The sequence below is a fragment of the Lissotriton helveticus genome, chromosome 8, assembly GCF_964261635.1.
Source record: "Lissotriton helveticus chromosome 8, aLisHel1.1, whole genome shotgun sequence".
In the NCBI taxonomy this organism is placed as follows: Eukaryota; Metazoa; Chordata; class Amphibia; order Caudata; family Salamandridae; genus Lissotriton; species Lissotriton helveticus.
This window is the reverse complement of record NC_136069.1, coordinates 1515137880-1515154427: the sequence shown is the minus strand read 5'-3', so window position 1 is coordinate 1515154427 and position 16548 is coordinate 1515137880.

Here is a 16548-nt window from a genome sequence, read left to right as displayed (position 1 = left end):
GGGGTTCTCTCCTGCAACTGGGCTTCCAGGTCAGGGGGAACACCCTGAACCTAGCCCTCCAACCTAGGGTCTAAACCCTCAGGCTGCACCGGGGTCAGAGGCGAGGACTCCCTCCCTCTGCACCCCCTTCCAGAGCACTGCACCCTCCCAACTGGAGTGGTACCCCGATAAGCTACATCGGTCAGGACACTGATTACAGTTGCCCCTTCCTCCAGGTCAGGCAACACCTGAACCTGGCTCTCCGACCCAGGGTCTCTACCCGGTGTTTGAACACTTGCCTGGTGCAGATCTCCCGACCCCTTCCCCTCTGACAGTGCACGAAGATCCCCCGGGACAGAAGTGGTGCCACCATGGTCATTCAGTGGTGATGCAGCCCTTCTGGATGGCCCCTGACCCACTGGTTCTTCCACTGGGGACTCTTTCCCCCTCTCACCTATCAGTCTGGACTTCTGCACCCTTCACTTTGGAGCGTTACTGCCAGACAGCAGAACTGATGGAGGCCTGCTTACAGATACTCTCGGTTCACAAGACACTAGGGGATCCGCCTCAACGGGCGGCCCATCAGGACAGCCTAGGTTCCCCACCTGGTGTTCCCTTAAAGACCATCCAGGCTCTGAGGCTGGGTTTCGGGCACCTTGGGACACGCAGTCCCCCACTCACTCCTTCTCCACTGAGACAGGACATGAGTCCCTACACCCCTCCCACTACACCGGAACCTAGCTGGGCTACTTTGAACCACTTCCACCACTCGGGGTTGGAAGAACCTGAACCACTCCCCTTAGGATCACTCCCAAATGCCTCTTCAGCCCCTCTGGAATCCTCCAAAAGGTCTACCTCCAATGTGAGTTCACTGGGGTCAGAGAAATCACTCTCCACCAGGTGTTGGCATAGCTCTGGAAAACAGGGACTTACAATATGCTCTCCCACAATTGGATTACACAGCCCCCTCCAAGGGTTAACCAAACTATCCTTCACCTCACCATCCAGTGCCTTGCACACGTACTCTACACCACTCTCCTGAGACTGGCAAGACAGTATCTGACTGTCTCTGTCACTCAACCCACACTCTTCTGGGCGGTCTTCACACTCACACACCAGGACTTGAACAATGGAGGAACCCCTCTCCCTGCACCTCTTAGAGTCAGTAGAGTGTCCCTCCCACCACTAGGACTATGAACCCCTGGGCCAGTTCCCCAATCCACCTCAGGGAATCTGCGCACTACTGGAGGTACCTCACATCCTAGAACCTCCTGGTGTATGTTAGCCCCCTCCTTCAAGTCAGGCGCCACATCTCTGGGGGTATGTACTGCTCCATCAGCACTAGATAACCAAATTTTGCTGCCACCATCTGAGCTGGATTACACCCCCAACTCAGCAATGCTCACTTCCTGAGCTATACACATTTCTTTTTTCTGGGCTGAGACACTCATGGCCTCAAGCCTCTCAAGCTCAAAATCAAGCTCCCTCATTCTTAACTCATGTTCAAACTGCATCCTCTTTTCCTCTAGGGCTGATTTCCTAGTTTGCAACTCAAATGTTATCTGCCCACCTAACTTAAGCTTGGCAAGCTCCAATTCATGCATCCTGTTTTCTTTCCTGTTCGCCAACTCCTCTGGGAACAGGCCTTTGGTAGAGACACTGTTACCCACTGGGGAGGTTACTCTCCTCCCTCCTGGACCCAATGGCCCCTCAAACTGCTCATCTGCATTCTCCGCCCCCTCCACATGCTCTGGGGCACTCCATGCTTCAAATCAAGCCCTCAGCCTTTTGGAACTTCTCTTTTCTGGAGATACTGGTCATAGAAACTTTGAACCTCCTGCAGAAATGCTTAAGCTGTTTTAAGTTGTAGCTTCCTCTTCCCAGTCCAAATCAATAGATGCTATGGATGCTGCTTAGTCCATGGTAGTTAAACTTGGCAGTTCTTGGCAAAAATAGAAAATCCCAACAAGCTTGTTTTGTAAGTTGATGTGGAATTGAGCATGTAAAGTCTGAAATTAATGATTGTGCTGTATAAGCACCAAACACTCCAGCTCTCATGGCAACATCAAAACTGAGATGGCTTTCTTGAGGGAAGAATCAATGATTTTGTCAGCTGGGTCTTTCAAAATGTTCTCTTCCTCCATAGATGATCTTCCTACCAGGCTGGCCACCATTTTAGTCCGCATATATATTATCTGATAATATTGATTCCATTTATTCGAGTGGATATAGATTTTACCATGAAACGAGGAAAATAAATCTTCTCTGGATCCTTCTATTCTGGATTTATCACCTCTGAATCAAAATTGATGTATGGGAATTCCTGAGTTTGAAAGCTTTTGGAATTGATTCAAGCTAAGTCTTGGGAAGTGGAAGGTTTTTCAACCAGACCAAAACCAATATGCTCTCTACCATGAGCAACAACTTTTTGTAACATTTCTTTAGCAATGTACATGCCATTATAAACTGGAGTAGGAAAGGCATCTTCACTGTCAGGGGAAATATCTGAAGCTGACAGCATTTCTCCTGATGATTTCTTGCCTCTATCTATTTTAGGATTATCTTTGAATAAAGTCAGATTGTCTTTCATCCTACTCTTCACTACCCCTCTTTTATCTTTTAGAAGAGGGAGAGGAATCTCTGGTTTAACTGGCAGATAATGGGGCTTTGGAAGGAGATACATGCCTGCTTTTACTGGAATGTTTACCCGTTATGCCTTAGTGATTTCCTTTCCTCTTATTGAAAAGCAGAACAAACAGAGAATTCTTCTGCTGCTTCTATTTATACTGATCAAAAAGGCACTCTCTGTCTCCGCATCAAAATGAAAGCTCAGGCCTCTGCCAAGCTGATGCCCCATACATATTGTCTTTTGTCTTGTCAATGCATTTATATAGCGCTTACTATCCCTGACGAGGCGTCAAAGCGCTTTTTTGGTGAGTAGCATGCTACTCCTGGACCCATAGACAATTAGTGTTGAATTAGTATAGTGAAACATGCAAGTACATTTTAATTGGTGGATAGGTTAGTCTGTTATTTGAAATGATAGCAGAAGGATAGAGGAGGAAAAAAGGTTTGTATTTATATAGCGCTTGTTACCCCTGATGGGTGTTGAAACACGCCACTCTGAAACCCATAAAGGATTAGTGGTGAATTAGTATAGTTGAATATGGAATATGAGAAGTGAACAGGTTAGTCTATTAATTTTAATTGAAAAGAATAGTGGAGGGATAAAAAGGTGAAGGATTTTTTTTTGTTTTTAGGTCTTAGCAATAGGAAAAGGCTTTTGGCTGAGTAAGAAGGAGTGGAGGGGGAGGTGGAGGGAAGAGTTAGAACGGTTTGTTTTGGGGGATAGGTATAGTAGAAAGGTGTCAGATGATATAAGGAGGAGTAGAGTAGGAGAGATTCAAGAAAGGGTTATTTTGGGGGTCATAGTAGTTGTATGGGGGTTGTGATAATTGAGTGGATGTAGAGGATATATTGATAGATGCATAGGCTGAAAAATAGGTTAGTGCATTGGAAATGCTAAATTAGAAGAAAGTGATAAATATATAGATCCATAAGTACCTTAGGTTTGTGGATGGGATGGCTGGGTATTGCTAAATGGGAAAAATGTGCAGCTTTTCTGGCACTGGCCAGTCTCGAACAGGCTCAAACTGGCAACTGCCCATGTGCTCTCTGCCCTTAGCTGAGACGCCCTAACCCAGGCCTTTTATAGCCCTAGTAATCAGATGACCCATTCAGACAATGGGAGCCAGTGGCGGCTGGTGACATTTGAAAGTGGTGAGGCGTAAAATGATTTCATACTGCACCGTAGCAAGCGAGCGAGCCCGAACAACCTAAGGGGAGGGGGGGGGTTCAGGGAGAGTCTTTCCTACGAAAATTCTGAAAAAAGAGTGGAAAAATGGTGCATTTTCAAGCCAATTTGAGAAAGCAGGAAGGTTAATAAAGTAATTGTGAAAGTGCAGTTATTACAATAATAAATAGATGTCATATAACATAGACAGCTGCTTATTCAGTATAACCACAGAGCTTCATAATAGACTTAGAGACTCACTGACCTATTTACATCATGTGCATTTTGTGATCTGCATCAGGTTCTTTGCAGCAGGCACATTACCCTTCTGTGCTACCTTTCCATGAGTCAAAACTTCCACTAGCCACAACTCTGATCTCTCTCTAGTAAAAACATACATTAACTATCAGCCTTCTCATGACATTTTTATTGTTTGTGAAAATTGCCAGAGGCCAGTGGTAGCAGTGCTTTTAGAACCATAATATACTTGCAACTCCATTCAAATTACACACTAGACAAGAGAGCAATATACTGCCTAAACAAAAAGTACCAACATCCTGGAAAAAGCAAAGTAAAGAATGTGAAATGTAAGCAGGAAGAACATGGTTACCAATCCACACATCCATCAGTTATTGCAGTACCCCAGGATTGGTGCAGTTCACCACCCGGGAAAACAATGCTGTTTAAAAAAAGACAAGAAAACATAAGTACTGCTTCACTAACAAACTCTGCAAAGTAGCACTAATATGTTTGGGTGTCAATAATATCAATCTAGCAACTTTGCGAACACTTTGACTTGCTTTATTTAGTTTATTTATTTTCCATAGATTGAACCTTTTGTTCCCAAAGCTCACTGTGAAAACATAAATGGTGACCTTCCCCCCCCTTACTACTACAAGGTGACTGAGGCTTGTTGCTATATAACAGTGTCTGTAAGGTTTAGCACTGCATAGTCAGTGCTTCATGCTAGACTAATTAATTACAGTGACAGCAAAGTATGCTTGGATCCGGTTTGCAAGCACTGGCGCAGCAATCTGTGAGCTCAACAGTGGCAGAGCTGCTGCTGATTGGTGTAACATTGTACAGCAAAGCACAGACTGCTGGCCTTTGCTGTATACATCAATAGTGCGCAGTATAGTAAAACACCACGAAGTATAGTGTAGCAAAGCAAAGCACAGCACAGCCCAGCAAGCCTCATAACTGTGCAGCAAACATAAGACTGGTATAAAAAGCACAGTGCCCAACGATACCGCACAATACAGTCCCGAAAACAGTGCAACATAGCACACAACTAAAGCACAAATCTGGACATCCCATTCAATACGGGAAAACCCCTTGGCACTCGATGAAAGCATTGAACATCAAAGCAGAACAGAACATAAACACAGCAATACACAGCACATTAAAGTACAGCACTGTACATAGTGCAATGCAATGCAAAACAGCAGCGCTTAATAGAGCACAGCACCGTGCACAGCATACATACACGGGACAGCACATAACACAGCAGAACGGCATGCTAAAGCACAACTTAGCACAGGACATGCACAGACACACTCATTCATGCAGCTCAACGAGACCCCTGCAGCCGACACCGTCCGCAGAACAACTAACACTCGACCCCCATACTAGACAGCGAGGTTCCAGGTGGTCTTCTACAGCACTCTGCACAGTCACACTACACAATATCTAGACTCCATTCCCTAAAGAACCAACCCCGAAAGGCTGCACTACAGGAGTACAGCGTCATCTATATCCAAAGGCCCCACTCTACAGCACAACTTGACACGAGCCTCGGGACTACAGCACAACTAGCTACTGTATACCTGCAGTGGAAACAAACACATTACCCTTGCACCTGTTAGTCACCCGGCCCTGTTACTACTGCATAGGTAGACCCTACTCTACTGCACAATGAACCCACTGCACTATAGTGCAAATAGAGCCTGGGTTTGGTTCCCACACTAAACACTGCGTAACCAGCCACCCTGGGAACCAAAAATAGTGGCGCAGCAGTCTATGAGTCTAAAGAGCAATGGCAGTGGTGCCCTGTTTGCACGTGCGGTGCCTGCCTGGGAGAGTCAAGAGGTACCACCATTCAGGACACATTCACACACAAACACAACACACAAGTGCACACACACAACAAACGCACACACAGAGACACATACAACACACATAGCACACACAGCACACAGGTACGTCTCCCGCCATGATCCGGGCATTTATCATCCTTTGGCTCCATCCAGGCAGTACTGCCCACCTGTGTTCGCCTGACTCAGACTCGTCATACATCCCACGGACCACGCAGGCGGCAGGCACGCACCGCACGCATTGAATCTAACTATGAATCAGATGCAATGCGTGCACTGTCAGGCTGTCTACTACTCTCTGTCTGTAGTAATGCATGTGCATAGTTGGTTCACGGTGATCGGTGAAGGGGCCAGGAGGACAATGCAATCGGTGATTGTGAATCGTGTGTCTCCTGCGACCAGCCAGGCAGTGAGTGATAATAATGAGGGGGTAGTGTAGTGTATATACTAGATAGTCGCTAGAAATATGAAGATGTCTGATGAGGTTGACTCTCCCTGACCTGCAGTGCTGCGGAGCCGCCTCGCCTCAACATCGCCGCCTCCCTCCGAGGCCTAGGGCGGCTAGCAGCTAACTTTACGGACGACGGTTCATTCAAATCACTGCTAACACTGTTTATTGTGTCACTAACTACGATGCGTCGTGCTGCGTGGCACTGACCTGCACTCTGCAGTTCATCCTCCACAGACAGTCATGGTGAAGGCCAGGCAAGGGCCAGGGCAGGGCATTTATTGGGGCAATCGGTGAATCAACATGTGTCCACTGTCTCGGTAGAACAATAGAGATTTATTTATTTAAAGCCGCCCTCCTGCCGCGGCACCGCCTCACCGCCTCACCTCCCCATCATCGCCTCCAAGCTTAGTAGTTGTTTGCAGTTATGACTTATGAGGAGGTACGTGACTGCGGGTACTACTACTGCTCCTCTCCTCCTGCTGCCGCCTCGCCTTCTCCATCGCATCGCCGCCTCCCTCGCTCGAGGCCTAGCTGTAACTTTGCGTGCAGTGCAGTGCCAGTGCAGTTCATCAGTCAGTCATGACTCTTGACTCATCCAGGCACTGTCTGGGCAGTCACGCACACCACTACGCACGCACTGCTGGACTCTGTACTGGCACTCTGTAACTGCATACACACACAACAAGTCACTGACTGTGTTGAAAAAACTTACGTGACCACTATGTTATACTGGATTAGATTTCTGCCTGCCTGGAAGACTGCAGTACTGACTGTCTGTCACTGACTCGACCGACGACTCGACTGACTTCTGCTGCACACAAGAAGACACTGACTGCAGCAGGCCAGGCCGCCAGGCACGACTCAGTCACGAGTCACGAGTCACGAGGTCTACAACTCAACACACACACTGTCTATAGAGTACACAGTCATTCCTCCTCGTGACTCGTCGTTGTTGTGGCACTGCTGGTACGCGGCCAGGCGCGTTGACGTGCCCGATAGTGTAGGGAATTGGCCAATCACCTCTACATGGCTTGATATAGATATATGTGATTGGCCATACACTGCGGCCCTGAGCAAAGCAGCCGCCACCCATTGCGCGGCACCATCCTAATGCAGCGGTGTCTTCTACTCAGCCAATCCTGGCGCAGCATGAACAGCACCACTGCGCCAGGATTGGCTACGAGCAGGATTGCTAACTGCCCATAATGAGAAGGGGGCCCCGGGTCCCTGCCTGTCTGAGTGCTATAGGCGAGGGGGAGGAGGGAAGCTCTACTACGTTTGCGCATGCCCGGGCCAGTCTTAAAAACAACTACTCCTGAATTTGACATGCGCACACAACACACCTTTGCTGCTCCGCTATTACTCTTTGACGCAGCCCCGCCCCCACGGCCCATTTCCTTCTGCAATGCCCGATTCTGTCGGACTTGTCCCGGAACGGGAGCGCAGTGCCGCGAGTGCGCTTAGAGTCTCAAATTCATTTATTTTAAAAAATCCATGACGTGACGGTCGTCCATGGCTTGTGGGGCAACGCCCCAACGCCCCCAATGGACACACCGCCACTGATGGGAGCCCTAACACTATCCAATCACAACACTAAACCTAAAATCTAGAACCAACAGGAGACCAGAACCTTAAGCCAATCTTAGCCCTAGTCCAAGCACCCAATCAGTTCAAAAACCCTGATCTCTACGTCCAATGAAGGCCCTATCCCTACCAGTAGTCCCAACCCAGGTAACCAATAGTACAGTAAGCCCTATTCCCTACTTCCAATAGAAAGCCTAACCCTGCTCTTAGTCCCACAACTAGTCCAGTAACCAATCTCACCAGAAGCCCTAATCGCTACTTCCAATTAAAGGTCTAACCCTAGCCCTAGTCCCACCCTACTCCCAACAACCAATAACATAGGAAGCCCTAGTCCCTACTTCCAATAGAAATCCTAACCCTATCCAGAGTCCCAACCCTATATTCATTGAATCACAGACACAGAAACCAATCAGAACCCTCAAATACCCAACCAATGAGGATACTAACCCTAACCCAATAGAAACACCAGATACAACCACCAATCAGTGTACACATGTACCAACCACTAGCAGACCATATAAGGTCCTAGCGACCTCAGACAAGGTTTGCTGTCCAGGGAGTAGGAAGCTGCTTCTCCTGTTCAGAATCTCCTCGGAGACAGACAGGCTCAAACCACACGTTGGACTTCTGCAGGTAAAGGCCTCACTAACTTGAAATCTAACAATACTGTTTGAATTCAACTTTACTCCCTCTCCTGGCCAAACAACTAAGTGCCCGGTCCCTAGTAAACAGTTTAAACAGCTCACAGAAGCACAGAAGCACCATCTGATGTAGAATATCCCTGTTGCTGGTGGTGCACTGTTTTAACATACAGGTCTTAGTACAGAGGAGAAAACAGTCAAAACAGTGGAATTGGAAACCACTGCTGAGTGTTATACATCCCTTCTGGATATCTTCAAGTCTTCACCTTGGCTTAGATTTGTGTTACATCCATGACATAGGGAAGAACACTCCAAGAGCCGTGCAGGAGGGCATTCCCCCCCTGCATTATTTCCTGTGTTTTCGGCCTGTAAAAAAAACCAGGAGTATTCTATTTAAGCTAGGAGGGTGGGTGGCGCTTACTTTCAGAATGAATCTGTTTATTCCTTTCTGGAGGTGGAGACAACTCAAAAGTCATTGCTGGGATGAGGACGAAGGACGTAGAGGAAATTATTTTAAATAATGAAATGAACGATTTGAAGAGCCTGTACATATGAATATCCCACTCACTGTTTTCGTCCTGCCTCAATCACCGAAACTGCACAAATAGCACATCACATCAGTGAACCTTCTCAGAAAATGTTTCCAGTCTAGAGACAAGCTGTCTTTTATAACCTTGTATATATGGGCATTTTGAGCTCATGTAGATGTACTTACCCGTGCCTTTGAGTATTCATTGATCTGGGTGGTGATAAGCATTATTACGGACATTTTTGGGACATTTTTTGGGCATGTGTGGTAGGGGTGTATAAATTGTGCGCAATTTGCTTTGGCATGATTACTCAATATGTCGGCAAATTTGCAAGAAATTATGTGAACATATGTGAAATGCAAATCTTTCATTTCGAGCTATATTTTAGTGGGACATGCAGTCGGGCGTCAATTTTTGCTGCAAGGATACTTTGAAACAAACCCTCATAAGCAACAGCAGTTTGCATTCTGTTGTTCTTGTCATTTACTGTACATCATTTACCATAAAATGGCTCAATTTGGTGTAAAGTGTAACATGAAATTTCCAAAATTAAGCAAATTGCACAGAAGTAAACTACATTCGCTTACGCACAGAGGTTCTTGGACCTAGCCCTTGATCTTGCTATTCCCGATTTCATTGTGGACATTTAAGGTTAGTTTACTCCATAATTCTGGTCACTATCGACTTCTGCTCTGCCATGCACAATAGTCTGTATCCTTTATATCTAGATTTAACCATCAAATGCACAGAATAACAAAAAAGCAGTTCATGGAAAGCCAATAGGCTTTACTCCAGCATTGACTAAACCAATAAAAAAAATGTTTAAACTTAAAAGAATTGCATTGTTTGTACAATGTATGAATGAGATAAAGAATTTAGAGCCCATTTTATATATTGGCAGTATGTATACTCCATCGCAATGGTGACGGAGTATGCAGACCGCCAATATGAAGGTCCGTCTACCCGATAAATGCGGGCCAACCTTCAGTCTGGCCATGGTGGAGACTACTCTGTCTCTGCCAATGCCACACTTCTCTGATGGCACTATGGGGGTAAGGGCCATTGGAGAAATGGCTACATGTCCACCCGTCCAATTTGGATGAGCAGACGTAGTCATGTTTTGCTGTTTCTTACTGCCAGGTAAGAAACAGCAAAAAAAACTCACAATGCTCCCTCCACCATGGGGGAAGACTCCCATGGTTAGAGGAGCATTACATGGTTTCTTTTGAAACAGAATGAAATACAAATACTCAGTGCTACAGGGCTGCATCCTGCTGATGTAGCCCTGTAGCAGAACGTAAAATGCTTAGACAGGAACACCCATCACAGGTCAATGCAATGCTTTTATAAATGACTGCCTGCCTGGCTTTCATTTATAAATCTGGCGGGTAAATAAAGTAATTTACTCCATTGCTCTGGTGGAGCCATGGGCTGTCTACTAGGAATGATGGGGCATATAATCAAGGGGGGTGTTAAAAATGATCGCCGGTTTAGCGGCAGAAAACTGCCGCTAAAGCGGCGATAATGGGCTTGATAATATGCCCTGGAGATTTCCAATAGAAGTCCACCTTCTGGTGTTAACCTGGGCTTCTATTGGAATTCTCCAGGGCATATTATCAAGCCCATTATTGCCGATTTAGCTGCAGTTTTCTGCCGCTAAACCGGCGATAATTTTAACGCCATCCTTGATAATATGCCCCTAAATCTGGTGCTAAGAATTTAACGTGTCATAACAGAGTACTTTTCAAATGTAAAATAGTACCTCATGCTTTTCAATCGAGATAGGGGACACACTCAAGAAGCTAATTGAGAGAAGGTGAGACTAAAATACTCCAGTGGGTTTATGCAAGTAGCGGTCGGCAGTAGGAGTTTCTGCAGGGCGGTGACGTGGGCAGGGGTAGGGGCAGGGTGGGGGGGTAGTAATGTATAGATTACGGAGTTTAACAGGTAAGTAAACACATAAATAAATAAAATGAATTTTGTTGGGCGCACTGCATCACCAAACGTGATGCAGTGCGCGCAACAAAATTTGTTTTATTTATTTAAATGTTTACATACCTGTTAAACTCCGTAATCAATACATTACTACCCCCCACCCTGCCCCTCCCTTTACCCACGTCACCGCCCTGCAGAAACTCCTACTGCCGACCGCTACTGGTTTATGCAAGATCTGATTGGCAATCTCTCAAGCCAATAGCTGACGGATCCTGAGTCAAAGAAGCCAATAGTCAAATTAGGTTAAATTAAAGCCTCTTAGAGTAGACGCACAGTACAGTTAGTCTGCTCATGGACAGCACACGTATCAAAACTAAGAAATGACATTTTGTGTGCAATGCTCTGTTTAATGTGGAGAGCAATGAGAATGCCACATGAGGAGGTTAGCCTCTCTTTAGGAATAGAATGCAACAAAATTAACAAGCATTGGTTCTAGCCAACGGGTCTCAATGTTCAGCTTTTTCAGTGCGTTTGCCAATACTTTTCAGCAGAAAACGAATTGCTATTGCTGATGTTGAACAGAATGGGCAAAAACGTATGATGATATTTATGAGTGCATGCATCATCACACATGTGCATCGTGAAATAGTAGCAGCCCTTTCTTTACCTTTCAATGTACAATTCCATTATGTGGACTCCCATCTAGAACTGGCATTACTAAAAAAGATAACAAATGCATTAAGGCACATTATTTTAAAAGAAACTGCCTAGCTTCAAAAACATCTGACTGGTTGTCTGAAAAAGTGGACATGTAAAAATGAGATGGTAGGCAACATAGGGTGGAGCAATAGAACACTGACAAGCAGTGAGACATGGAGGAACAATGGCGAGGGAGGGGTGGGGGAGCAACAGAGGAGCTGGTTTGGGAAATTAAGAAGGCTGAGAAATGCAGGGAGGAGTGATGGAAGCAAAGTTAGGAGTGCCGGAGTGAAGAAGTGAGAGGAGAACTAGCACACAAGGGAGAACTAAAAACAACTGCATTTCCATGGAGTGCTAAAAGCAAAATAAAAAAGTAATTCTATAAATGAAAGCAGTAGAAGCTATAACAGTCATCCAATCATAAAGATGTTAAAAAAGCTATGCAGCCAAGGAAGGACAAACACAAGTGGAAAGAGGAAGGCAAGTCATTAAAGAATCAGGCAGCAGATGAGATTGACAAGAATCCCCACCAATGAAAATCAATTGGGCAATTTAAAACCCACTGTAAGTATTGCTAACATGAACAATAGGTCTTTCGACACCAGACAACAAACAGCTAAATGTTAAATTTAAAACATGCTTAAACACACATCTGTTCACTTGAAAGGAACTTAACATCACAGTACTTTAAGGCTGCTTTTTCAGTTCACAAATCACACAAGATGCCTTTATCTCTCACTGATACTTCAAAACGTGAGATCTACTTTGCTACGTGGAGTTTACATTTCTCTCACAGACTCATGTTTCACACTTTCAGAGCAGAAGTGGCTGTCTGTTCATCTTTCTTCTGACACAGCACAAACAGAATAGGCATTCCACAGGACTAAAGTGAATCTTGCATTTATGCAGAAGGCAGCAGAAATATCGTGAAACCGCTTGCAAGGAGAAAATTGGATCCATATTTGGTTGCCCAGCCATTAAGCATTAATTCAATATCCTTCTTTTACATCTCGGATGAGAATCTTGACAGTGCGCATAGATGAAATGTCATAAATAATAAAGTTTATGACTTATACCAATAAGCCCGTTATGGATTGGAAAAAATAAATTATCCTTTCAAAACATACAAGGGTAATTGCATTTGTCTATCACCACCATGAAGGACAACAGAGAAAAAACGAATATGTCAATGCGAATCTTAGCAAAGTAAACTACTATTTGTGATAAATTATTGTATAAAGTATGTAAGGGATAACATTCAGAACACACTACAGTTTATCGAATGAATATTCTGTGCACTAACAAACTATATTTATTTGGTAATACGGCTACTGGCATTAGTAGTAAAGCTATTAATATTAGTAATGCAGCTATCGATTTATCAGTGGGATACAGAATTCATGGGCGTCCTGTCTTTCAAAGCGTGTACATCCGACTCAGGTAAATCGACTTGTTAAAGTGACTTTAATTTAAATTAATGACAATTGTAAACGGTCTCGCTTGTTCAAAATTCAAACAAGTTTCTGCCTGTATGGACAATGCATAACAAACATAGCATTATGCCTCTCTGCCATTTTCCTAGCGCTCTAGAGGCAGTGGTACAGAAATATGTCATGGGCGCTTATGATAAACAAGGAAATTGGGCTGGTTTAGTAGTAAAACGTATTAACTAGTAAATGAAAGTTACGCCCATGTGTGCAGGCCGGTGTGATGCTTTCAGACCAGAATTCACTGTCATGACCCAAGGGGTTGGATTGAACATTTTGTCAGGGCCGATTTTGGTTTACTATAAGGCCCCATCACGTGCCCAATTGTGAACAGTGGCAGGCAAAAACTATAAACAAGGCCTAGCTAATTGTCCACCATATTCAAATAAAGACACAGAAGGTAAACATAAACAGGTAAAATGTATCAATTCATCCAAGATGTCTTTTAGTGCCATTAGGTTAAACTATGGTGGCATGGTTCGAAGGTCTGGTGTATAGTATAGCATCCTGAAGCCACGAAGGGATGGGTTGTGTGGTCACATGAACTGTCAGCAAAAACCCATGCAAACGGGGCTAAATCATGAGCGTTTTTACAGTGGGGGCAGTGCAGGAGACCTCATCAGCTTCCAATGCCAAAGGTTGGGGCTCATAGGAAGAGGTTCTATTCTAGCTCGGCCGGGAGGAGTGACCATTTGCTTTGAGTTTAACAGTAAAAAAGAAAATAAATGCGGTCAAAATTGGTCACAAAGTAGTGGGTGATGCACAGAGGATATATCCGAGATAGTGTATATATGAAGAAAAAAAGACAGATATAAAGAGTATTCTCAATGTAGATCTGCAGAGTCAGATTACAGAAAGAGAAACCCTACAAATTAAAAAAACATGAGAGAACATAGGGGCATATTACCAAGGGCTTGTATCGCCGCTTTCTCGGCGAATTGTGCCGAGAAAGCGGCGATACAGCTAGAGCCCTATTACCAAGGGCACTTGAACGTCTGGCCCGAGCCCACTTAGCATGTCAGCGATAAACATCACTAATGACATGCAAAGTGGGCGTTCCCACGTCCAACCACATGTAAAATGTGGTTGGAGGTGGGAACACCCTATTACCAAGGCAGGCGTTGGGAGACAAAAACCTGCGATAAACTCATTTATCGCAGGTCTCCCAATGCCTGCTCCGACCAGGCTTTAGGCATTGTTAACATGGGGGTGTGGATCATAAAGCTGAATCCACCCCCCCATATTATCAAGGCCCACATTAGCGCATGAAAACAACGTTTGTTTTCATGCGCTAATGTGCCATATCGCCGACTATCGCCGGATTTCTGATTGCCTGCCTGATGCGCATTGATAATTGTGCGCTAATTAGGCAATGAAATCCGGCGATAGCCGGCGATACGGAGATGTGCGTTGTGCGTTTTGCAACGCACATCTCGGTAATATACCCCATAGTTCAGTCTGGTTAAATGACTTTCGTGTAACAGAATAAAACGAATAAGGTATCCTGATGTTGTGCCATGGCATCCAGTGCTGGCAAGTCAAAAGATCTGGGGCAGGATTATGGAAAGTGCCCCTGTTGCTCAATGGGCATGAGCGATGGTTGTTTTGTGGTGGTGCGGCCCCTTCAACAATACAGATTGCGCCGGCACAGAAGCAATCTCATTCGCAAAGGTGGGTGGTCCCATGCAAATGTGGGAATCTTTTGCTCTGTGACATCACCATATTTTTAACAGGGATGCAAAGGCAAAGAAGCTATGAGGAGGCACAATGACTGTCCGCACATAGAGGTGGTGCACAGTCTTTGTACCCCAGAAGGCACACTGACTGTACCATTTATGAGGAGGACATGACTGGGCTCTTAGGACAACACAGGGATTCTTGTGCATGTGAATGCAGTCACACACGTCACCTGCTTGGAGAGGAACCCTTTCCCCCTTTAAACCTTCGGCTGGCTCTTCAGCCTCAGTGAAAGTCAGTCAGGTAGATTCCTATAGCTTATCCGCCTTTCAATAATGCCCTGTTCTCAGTGCAGATGCGGGTTTGATCCTGCTGTGGGACCAGCTCATGTGCTATGGTAGAGCTGCCTGCACTGGTCTGTGCCCGGTGAACATATTTATGGGCTGTCACAACAGAGACTACAACAGAAAAAGATGATGGACGGAATGTTGAACACTGTCAAACATTCACCACAGTCACAGATCTGGGTTTATTCCACCATTATTTTGCTTGCCAAACCATTCTAGCTTGGACCCAGCCATATGCAAATCAGCCTTGACCCTGTTCCCCATGGGAACAGTCCAGCCCAAATAGCCACGCCAGGTCCTCCCTGGACAGGAAAACAAGCATTCTGGGACCGGTTTTGGACATCACCCCTCATCAGCCAGGCTAGATTGAAACAGTGGCGTAGCGAGCACTGGACCCATGTCTAGGTATACCCTTCCTGCTTAAGGTAAAAATGGAACAGAAAAAGATCATGGACGGAATGTTAAACATTGTCAAACATTCACCCCAGTCATAAATCTGGGTTTCATCCATTGTTGTATTGCTTGCCTCGCCACTCCAATTCAGACCCAGCTATATTGAAATCAGCGTTGACCCTGTTCCCCATGGGAACGGTCCAATCCCAACTGCCAAGCCAGGTCCTCCCTGGATAGAAACAAGCATCCTGGGACCGGTTTTGGGCCATCACCCCTCATCAGCCAGGTTACCTTGAAACCGGTGGCTTGGTGAGCACGGGACCCAATTCTGAGCATACCCTTCCCACTTAGGGGGAAAATGCAACAGCAAAAGATGATGAACGGTATGTTGAACATTGTCAAACATTCACCCCCAGTCGCAGGTCTGGTTTAATCCATCATTATTTTGCTCGCCACACCATTCCTGTTTGGACCCAGCCATATACAAATCAGCCTTGATCCTGTTCCCCATGGGAACAGTCCAGCCCGAACTGGCAGGCCAGGTCCTCCATGGAGTGGAAACAAGCAGCCTGCGACCGGTTTTGAGGTATCACCACTCATCAGCCAGGCTAGCTATAAACCTGTGGTGTGGTGAGCTTGGGACCTACGTCTGGGCATACCGTTCCCATTTAGGGTGAAAATGCAACAGAAAAAGATGATGGACGGAATGTTGAACAGACTTGGCCAGTGTTCCAAATCTATAATATGCACTTAGGTTGTCAACATTTACCTGAATAATACAATATCTTTAATCTTTCTCTTCAGGGAGAGTTTTTCACACTCTAACCCCCCTCCTCCACTTGCAGCAGAGTGCCCCACCAAATGTACTTCTGTAGATGTGAGGCACCATTAGCAGATCTTTGTCCCCAAACTTGAGGGTTGCCCAAGGACACATTCTTC